Source organism: Pseudophryne corroboree, chromosome 2 (assembly GCF_028390025.1).
Source record: "Pseudophryne corroboree isolate aPseCor3 chromosome 2, aPseCor3.hap2, whole genome shotgun sequence".
Taxonomy (NCBI): Eukaryota; Metazoa; Chordata; class Amphibia; order Anura; family Myobatrachidae; genus Pseudophryne; species Pseudophryne corroboree.
The window spans coordinates 855,268,341-855,277,395 of NC_086445.1; positions in this window are offsets into that span (position 1 = coordinate 855,268,341).

Here is a 9,055-nt window from a genome sequence, read left to right on the forward strand (position 1 = left end):
AGCCGCAGATGTAAGCTGGGGTGGAGGGGGGGCTGGCAGCTGGGATGGAGGGGGGGCTGTAAGCGGGGGGGGGGATTTAGTAGCCGCAGATGTAAGCTGGGGTGGAGGGGGGGCTGGCAGCTGGGATGGAGGGGGGGCTGTAAGCGGGGGGGGGGGGATTTGGTAGCCGCAGATGTAAGCTGGGGTGGAGGGGGGGCTGTAAGCGGGGGGGGGGGATTTAGTAGCCGCTGATGTAAGCTGGGGTGGAGGGGGGGGGGATTTAGTAGCCGCAGATGTAAGCTGGGGTGGAGGGGGGGCTGGCAGCTGGGATGGAGGGGGGGCTGTAAGCGGAGGGGGGAGATTTAGTAGCCGCAGATGTAAGCATGGGGTGGAGGGGGGCTGTAAGCGGGGGGGGGGGGTTTAGTAGCCGCTGATGTAAGCTGGGGTGGAGGGGGGGATTTAGTAGCCGCAGATGTAAGCTGGGGTGGAGGGGGGGGATTTAGTAGCCGCTGATGTAAGCTGGGGTGGAGGGGGGGGGGATTTAGTAGCCGCAGATGTAAGCTGGGGTGGAGGGGGGGCTGGCAGCTGGGATGGAGGGGGGGCTGTAAGCGGGGGGGGGGATTTAGTAGCCGCAGATGTAAGCTGGGGGGGAGGGGTGGCTGGCAGCTGGGATGGAGGGGGTGCTGTAAGCGGGGGGGGGGGATTTAGTAGCCGCAGATGTAAGCTGGGGTGGAGGGGGGGGCTGTAAGCGGGGATGGGGGGGGGGATTTAGTAGCCGCTGATGTAAGCTGGGGTGGAGGGGGGGGGGGATTTAGTAGCCGCAGATGTAAGCTGGGGTGGAGGGGGGGGCTGGCAGCTGGGATGGAGGGGGGGCTGTAAGCGGGGGGGGGATTTAGTAGCCGCAGATGTAAGCTAGGGTGGAGGGGGGGCTGGCAGCTGGGATGGAGGGGGGCTGTAAGCGGGGGGGGGGATTTAGTAGCCGCAGATGTAAGCTGGGGTGGAGGGGGGGCTGTAAGCGGGGGGGGGGATTTAGTAGCCGCTGATGTAAGCTGGGGTGGAGGGGGGGGGGGGATTTAGTAGCCGCAGATGTAAGCTGGGGTGGTGGGGGGGCTGGCAGCTGGGATGGAGGGGGGGGCTGTAAGCGGGGGGGGGATTTAGTAGCCGCAGATGTAAAGGGGGGCTGTAAGCGGGTTGGGGGGGGGGGGTTTAGTAGCCGCTGATGTAAGCTGGGGTGGAGGGGGGGGGGATTTAGTAGCCGCAGATGTAAGCTGGGGTGGAGGGGGGGCTGGCAGCCGCTGATGTAAATCGGGCGGGGGTTCGGCAGCCGCTACTGTAAGCCGGACGGGGGGAGGGGGGGTTCGGCAGCCGCTACTGTAAAACGGACGGGGGAGGGGGGGGGGTTCGGCAGCCGCTACTGTAAAATAGTGATGTGCACCGGAAATTTTTCGGGTTTTGTGTTTTGGTTTTGGGTTCGGTTCCGCGGCCGTGTTTTGGGTTCGACCGCGTTTTGGCAAAACCTCACCGAATTTTTTTTGTCGGATTCAGGTGTGTTTTGGATTCGGGTGTTTTTTTCAAAAAACCCTAAAAAACAGCTTAAATCATAGAATTTGGGGGTCATTTTGATCCCAAAGTATTATTAACCTCAAAAACCATAATTTACACTCATTTTCAGTCTATTCTGAATACCTCACACCTCACAATATTATTTTTAGTCCTAAAATGAGGTAGCTGTGTGAGTAAGATAAGCGACCCTAGTGGCCGACACAAACACCGGGCCCATTTAGGAGTGGCACTGCAGTGTCACGCAGGATGTCCCTTCCAAAAAACCCTTCCCAAACAGCACATGACGCAAAGAAAAAAAGAGGCGCAATGAGGTAGCTGTGTGAGTAAGATAAGCGACCCTAGTGGCCGACACAAACACCGGGCCCATCTAGGAGTGGCACTGCAGTGTCACGCAGGATGTCCCTTCCAAAAAACCCTCCCCAAACAGCACATGACGCAAAGAAAAAAAGAGGCGCAATGAGGTAGCTGTGTGAGTAAGATAAGCGACCCTAGTGGCCGACACAAACACCGGGCCCATCTAGGAGTGGCACTGCAGTGTCACGCAGGATGGCCCTTCCAAAAAACATTCCCCAAACAGCACATGACGCAAAGAAAAATTAAAGAAAAAAGAGGTGCAAGATGGAATTGTCCTTGGGCCCTCCCACCCACCCTTATGTTGTATAAACAGGACATGCACACTTTAACCAACCCATCATTTCAGTGACAGGGTCTGCCACACGACTGTGACTGAAATGACGGGTTGGTTTGGACCCCCACCAAAAAAGAAGCAATTAATCTCTCCTTGCACAAACTGGCTCTACAGAGGCAAGATGTCCACCTCATCATCATCCTCCGATATATCACCGTGTACATCCCCCTCCTCACAGATTATCAATTCGTCCCCACTGGAATCCACCATCTCAGCTCCCTGTGTACTTTGTGGAGGCAATTGCTGCTGGTCAATGTCTCCACGGAGGAATTGATTAGAATTCATTTTAATGAACATCATCTTCTCCACATTTTCTGGATGTTACCTCGTACGCCGATTGCTGACAAGGTGAGCGGCGGCACTAAACACTCTTTCGGAGTACACACTTGTGGGAGGGCAACTTAGGTAGAATAAAGCCAGTTTGTGCAAGGGCCTCCAAATTGCCTCTTTTTCCTGCCAGTATAAGTACGGACTGTGTGACGTGCCTACTTGGATGCGGTCACTCATATAATCCTCCACCATTCTTTCAATGGTGAGAGAATCATATGCAGTGACAGTAGACGACATGTCCGTAATCGTTGTCAGGTCCTTCAGTCCGGACCAGATGTCAGCATCAGCAGTCGCTCCAGACTGCCCTGCATCACCGCCAGCGGGTGGGCTCGGAATTCTGAGCCTTTTCCTCGCACCCCCAGTTGCGGGAGAATGTGAAGGAGGAGATGTTGACAGGTCGCGTTCCGCTTAACTTGACAATTTTCTCACCAGCAGGTCTTTCAACCCCAGCAGACTTGTGTCTGCCGGAAAGAGAGATCCAAGGTAGGCTTTAAATCTAGGATCGAGCACGGTGGCCAAAATGTAGTGCTCTGATTTCAACAGATTGACCACCCGTGAATCCTTGTTAAGCGAATTAAGGGCTCCATCCACAAGTCCCACATGCCTAGCGGAATCGCTCCGTGTTAGCTCCTCCTTCAATGTCTCCAGCTTCTTCTGCAAAAGCCTGATGAGGGGAATGACCTGACTCAGGCTGGCAGTGTCTGAACTGACTTCACGTGTGGCAAGTTCAAAGGGCATCAGAACCTTGCACAACGTTGAAATCATTCTCCACTGCACTTGAGACAGGTGCATTCCACCTCCTATATCGTGCTCAATTGTATAGGCTTGAATGGCCTTTTGCTGCTCCTCCAACCTCTGAAGCATATAGAGGGTTGAATTCCACCTCGTTACCACTTCTTGCTTCAGATGATGGCAGGGCAGGTTCAGTAGTTTTTGGTGGTGCTCCAGTCTTCTGTACGTGGTGCCTGTACGCCGAAAGTGTCCCGCAATTCTTCTGGCCACCGACAGCATCTCTTGCACGCCCCTGTCGTTTTTTAAAAAATTCTGCACCACCAAATTCAAGGTATGTGCAAAACATGGGACGTGCTGGAATTTGCCCAGATTTAATGCACACACAATATTGCTGGCGTTGTCCGATGCCACAAATCCACAGGAGAGTCCAATTGGGGTAAGCCATTCCGCGATGATCTTCCTCAGTTGCCGTAAGAGGTTTTCAGCTGTGTGCGTATTCTGGAAAGCGGTGATACAAAGCGTAGCCTGCCTAGGAAAGAGTTGGCGTTTGCGAGATGCTGCTACTGGTGCCGCCGCTGCTGTTCTTGCAGCGGGAGTCCATACATCTACCCAGTGGGCTGTCACAGTCATATAGTCCTGACCCTGCCCTGCTCCACGTGTCCACATGTCCGTGGTTAAGTGGACATTGGGTACAGCTGCATTTTTTAGGACACTGGTGAGTCTTTTTCTGAGGTCTGTGTACATTTTCGGTATCGCCTGCCTAGAGAAGTGGAACCTAGATGGTATTTGGTAACGGGGGCACACTACCTCAAGAAATTGTCTAGTTCCCTGTGAACTAACGGCGGATACCGGACGCACGTCTAACACCAACATAGTTGTCAAGGCCTCAGTTATCCGCTTTGCAGCAGGATGACTGCTGTGATATTTCATCTTCCTCGCAAAGGACTGTTGGACAGTCAATTGCTTACTGGAAGTAGTACAAGTGGTCTTCCGACTTCCCCTCTGGGATGACCATCGACTCCCAGCAGCAACAACAGCAGCGCCAGCAGCAGTAGGCGTTACACGCAAGGATGCATCGGAGGAATCCCAGGCAGGAGAGGACTCGTCAGAATTGCCAGTGACATGGCCTGCAGGACTATTGGCATTCCTGGGGAAGGAGGAAATTGACACTGAGGGAGTTGGTGGGGTGGTTTGCGTGAGCTTGGTTACAAGAGGAAGGGATTTACTGGTCAGTGGACTGCTTCCGCTGTCACCCAAAGTTTTTGAACTTGTCACTGACTTATTATGAATGCGCTGCAGGTGACGTATAAGGGAGGATGTTCCGAGGTGGTTAACGTCCTTACCCCTACTTATTACAGCTTGACAAAGGCAACACACGGCTTGACACCTGTTGTCCGCATTTCTGTTAAAATACCTCCACACTGAAGAGCTGATTTTTTTGGTATTTTCACCAGGCATGTCAACGGCCATATTCCTCCCACGGACAACAGGTGTCTCCCTGGGTGCCTGACTTAAACAAACCACCTCACCATCAGAATCCTCCTGGTCAATTTCCTCCCCAGCGCCAGCAACACCCATATCCTCCTCATCCTGGTGTACTTCAACACTGACATCTTCAATCTGACTATCAGGAACTGGACTGCGGGTGCTCCTTCCAGCACTTGCAGGGGGCGTGCAAATGGTGGAAGGCGCATGCTCTTCACGTCCAGTGTTGGGAAGGTCAGGCATCGCAACCGACACAATTGGACTCTCCTTGGGGATTTGGGATTTCGAAGAACGCACAGTTCTTTGCGGTGCTTTTGCCAGCTTGAGTCTTTTCAGTTTTCTAGCGAGAGGCTGAGTGCTTCCATCCTCATGTGAAGCTGAACCACTAGCCATGAACATAGGCCAGGGCCTCAGCCGTTCCTTGCCACTCCGTGTGGTAAATGGCATATTGGCAAGTTTACGCTTCTCCTCCGACAATTTTATTTTAGGTTTTGGAGTCCTTTTTTTACTGATATTTGGTGTTTTGGATTTGACATGCTCTGTACTATGACATTGGGCATCGGCCTTGGCAGACGACGTTGCTGGCATTTCATCGTCTCGGCCATGACTAGTGGCAGCAGCTTCAGCACGAGGTGGAAGTGGATCTTGATCTTTCCCTAATTTTGGAACCTCAACATTTTTGTTCTCCATATTTTAATAGGCACAACTAAAAGGCACCTCAGGTAAACAATGGAGATGGATGGATACTAGTATACTTATGGATGGACTGCCGAGTGCCGACACAGAGGTAGCTACAGCCGTGGACTACCGTACTGTGTCTGCTGCTAATACAGACTGGATGATAATGAGATGAAATCAATATATATATATATGTATGTATATATAATTATCACTAGTACTGCAGCCGGACAGGTAGATAATATATTTATTAGGTAATGATGACTGATGACGGACCTGCTGGACACTGTCAGCTCAGCAGCACCGCAGACTGCTACAGTAAGCTACTATACTATAGTAGTATGTACAAAGAAGAAAAAAAAAAAAAACCACGGGTAGGTGGTATACAATTATGGATGGACTGCCGAGTGCCGACACAGAGGTAGCTACAGCCGTGGACTACCGTACTGTGTCTGCTGCTAATATAGACTGGATGATAATGAGATGAAATCAATATATATATGTATGTATATATAATATCACTAGTACTGCAGCCGGACAGGTAGATAATATATTTATTAGGTAATGATGACTGATGACGGACCTGCTGGACACTGTCAGCTCAGCAGCACCGCAGACTGCTACAGTAAGCTACTATACTATAGTAGTATGTACAAAGAAGAAAGAAAAAGAAAAAAACACGGGTAGGTGGTATACAATTATGGATGGACTGCCGAGTGCCGACACAGAGGTAGCTACAGCCGTGGACTAACGTACTGTGTCTGCTGCTAATATAGACTGGATGATTGATAATGAGATGAAATCAATATATATATGTATGTATATATAATATCACTAGTACTGCAGCCGGACAGGTAGATAATATATTTATTAGGTAATGATGACTGATGACGGACCTGCTGGACACTGTCAGCTCAGCAGCACCGCAGACTGCTACAGTAAGCTACTATACTATAGTAGTATGTACAAAGAAGAAAGAAAAAAAAAAACCACGGGTAGGTGGTATACAATTATGGATGGACTGCCGAGTGCCGACACAGAGGTAGCTACAGCCGTGGACTAACGTACTGTGTCTGCTGCTAATATAGAGTCTAGACTGGATGATAAATTATTGATAATGAGATGAAATCAATATAATATCACTAGTACTGCAGCCGGACAGGTACTATATATATTTATTATGTAATGACTGATGACGGACCTGCTGGACACTGTCAGGTCAGCAGCACCGCAGACTGCTACAGTAAGCTACTATAGTAGTATGTATAAAGAAGAATGAAAAAAAAAAAAAACCACGGGTAGGTGGTATACAATATTATATATATATATATATTATATACAATTATATATATATATATATATATTAAACTGGTGGTGATTGATTATTAAACTGGTGGTCAGGTCACGTTGCAACTTGCAACTAGTACTCCGAGTCCTAAGCAGACAATCACAAAATATATTATTATACTGATGGTCAGTGTGGTCACAACAATGGCAGTGTGGCACTGACTCTGGCAGCAAAAGTGTGCACTGTACGTTATATGTACTCCTGAGTCCTGCTCTCAGACTCTAACTGCTCCCCACTGTCAGTGTCTCCCCCACAATTCAGATAATTAATACAATACACAGTCACACTATCTAATCTATATCACTTCAGCAAGTAGTATAGTAGTATAGTAGTACTCCTCCTAATAGTAATAATGCTCCCCAAAATACTGTGTCTCTCTCGTCTCTACTGTGTCTCTCTCTTCTCTAAACGGAGAGGACGCCAGCCACGTCCTCTCCCTATGACTCTCAATGCACGTGTGAAAATGGCGGCGACGCGCGGCTCCTTATATAGAATCCGAGTCTCGCGAGAATCCGACAGCGGGATGATGACGTTCGGGCGCGCTCGGGTTAACCGAGCAAGGCGGGAGGATCCGAGTCGCTCGGACCCGTGAAGAAAAAACTGAAGTTCGGGCGGGTTCGGATTCAGAGGAACCGAACCCGCTCATCACTACTGTAAAACGGACGGGGGAGGGGGTTCGGCAGCCGCTACTGTAAAACGGACGGGGGGAGGGGGGGTTCGGCAGCCGCTACTGTAAAACGGACGGGGGGAGGGGGGGTTCGGCAGCCGCTACTGTAAGCCGGGGGGGGGGGGTTCGGCAGCCGCAACTGTAAGCCGGACGGAGGGAGGGGGGGTTCGGCAGCCGCTACTGTAAAACGGATGGGGGGAGGGGGGGTTCGGCAGCCGCTACTGTAAAATGGACGGGGGGAGGGGGGGTTCGGCAGCTGCTACTGTAAAACGGACGGGGGGAGGGGGGGTTCGGCAGCCGCTACTGTAAAACGGACGGGGGGAGGGGGGGTTCGGCAGCCGCTACTGTAAGCCGGGGGGGGTTGGTTCGGCAGCCGCAACTGTAAGCCGGACGGAGGGAGGGGGGGTTCGGCAGCCGCTACTGTAAAACGGACGGGGGGAGGGGGGGTTCAGCAGCCGCTACTGTAAAACGGACGGGGGGAGGGGGGGTTCGGCAGCCGCTACTGTAAAACGGACGGGGGGAGGGGGGGTTCGGCAGCCGCTACTGTAAGACGGACGGGCCGGGGAGGGGGGTTCGGCAGCCCCAACTGTAAGCCGGGCGGGGGGATTTCGGCAGCCACTGATGTAAACCAGACGGGGGGAGGGGGGTTCGGCAGCGGCTACTGTAAGCCGGGTGAGGGGTTCGGGAGCCGCTGATGTAAGCCAGCCGGACGGATGGGGCGGGGGATTCGGCAGCCGCACATGTAAGTTGGACGGGGTGTGTGGGTGGTTAATACTTGTGGCAGCTGGCACGGGAAGGGGGGAGAATTGGTGCTTCTTAGCTGGACCGGCCCATCTGCATAACAGCCCTGCCCACTGCCCATTTACATCTGTTCTAGTGACAGGGGCGTGCTTTCATATGGGCTGAAAGCACGCCCCTGTCAAAGAGGCACTTCCAGAGATGCCGCTTACAGGTCTATTTTTAATGGGCATTTACTGCCCGATGCTTCGCCCCGCCCCCCGATTCCAGCTCTTTTAGAACGACAACCGGAGGCACCGAGAGCGGTGCCTCTGATACACATTTCAAACATCTTTACACAAAAAAAAATTTTTTTTAAATAAAATAAAGACTGAAGCATATACTTATGACACAGTAGCTGTGTCATAAGTATCTTCTTTATATAATTTTAATCATTAATGACAGGGGAGGCACTGCCTCCCCTGCCTCCCCTGACTGCACGTCCCTGCCACATAGTTCACTTCAGTGACATTTGTGTTACCACTTTCCCACTGGTGCACTTCCTACTTGACAATACTCCTATGGATCTAGCTCTAGTCTATCTTCCCTTACCCTTGTTCTACCCATAGGGGACCTACAATTCCCCATCCCTCTGCTCTTCTCTCTGTACAACTCCTCCCTCGGTGAACTAATTAACTATTTCAGTCTCCAGGACCATGTTTATACTGATGACACCCAGATCTACCTCTCCCCCACCCCACCCTTTCTCTTCTCTCCTCTCTGGTGTGTCTAGACATGTGCACGACTACGTCACATAGCTCACTATTCCCTATAAAATCCCATTCAAGCTCACATTCACAGACAAAGC